The 922-nt window shown below is 31.8% G+C and overlaps 1 protein-coding gene across 2 annotated transcripts in view; it reads left to right on the top strand.

Moving 5' to 3' along the window:
• Positions 1 to 662: 662 nt before the first annotated feature.
• Positions 663 to 922, top strand: part of LOC124955579 (protein tramtrack, beta isoform-like) — a 76,156-nt gene continuing 75,896 nt past the window's right edge. For both annotated transcript variants that reach the window (XM_047510189.1, XM_047510188.1), the window contains exon 1: positions 663 to 922. This exon is cut by the window's right edge and continues 775 nt beyond it. The gene's annotated coding sequence lies outside the window, so the exon portion shown is untranslated.

Here is a 922-nt window from a genome sequence, read left to right as displayed (position 1 = left end):
TATATATATATATATATACATATAATATATTATACACACATACACGAACATATGTGTATATATATGTGTGTGTGTGTGTGTGTGTGTATAAAAGTACTGTTATCATTAATATGTTCAATCGATGACTCTGATCTTCCCTATAAAACATTTGTAACTTTCCGTGACGAAATATCAAGCAGATCGAAATCTTTCGCGTGTTTCTCCCACGATCACGTTTTCATCACGCATACTTACTTATTCACATCCATCGCTATACGGAGGTCTTCTTTTCGTCTTTTTTTTTTTCACTTTTTTTCTTTTTTTTTTTTTTTTTTCTCGCCTACCAATCATAGAAAATTCGATCTCTCGTGATCGACGATAAAAACAAAAAGAAAAAAGAAGAAAGAATTGAAGGAGAGAAGGAATGTAGTAAGAAAGAGAAAAGAAATAATAATAATAAAAAAAAAAAAAAAAGAAAAAAAAAGAAAAAAAAAAGGAAAAAAAAAAGCCATAAACGCGTTTAATTCGCGAGAATAATTCTTCCCTCGTATGATTTTCGAGAAGAAAAAAAAAGAAAACAAAAAATTATCGGAGTAAAAAAGAAGGAGAGAGACAGAGAGAGAGAGAGAGAGAGAGACAGAGAGAGTAAAAGAGAGAGAGAGAGAGAGAGAGAGAGAGAGAAGGAAGAAAAATATAAAATAGGAAAAAAAGGAATAATAAAAATATGACAAAAGAAGAAAAAGAAGAAGAAGAAGAAGAGGAAATAGGAGGATGAGGAGGAGGAAAAAGAAATTATAAAAAGGAGAAAAGAATTGCAACAACGAAGGGTCTCCTCGGAAGATATAGAAGAACGTTGCTCGTGATATCGATCTCCGATTGATCGATCGATCGATCGATATATATGAAAGCTCTCTTGTCGGGATAAATACGACACGTATTATGA

This window comes from Vespa velutina, chromosome 18, assembly GCF_912470025.1.
Source record: "Vespa velutina chromosome 18, iVesVel2.1, whole genome shotgun sequence".
Lineage (NCBI taxonomy): Eukaryota > Metazoa > Arthropoda > Insecta > Hymenoptera > Vespidae > Vespa > Vespa velutina.
The sequence above is the reverse complement of the archived record's forward strand: the minus strand, read 5'-3'. Positions and strand labels throughout refer to the sequence as shown.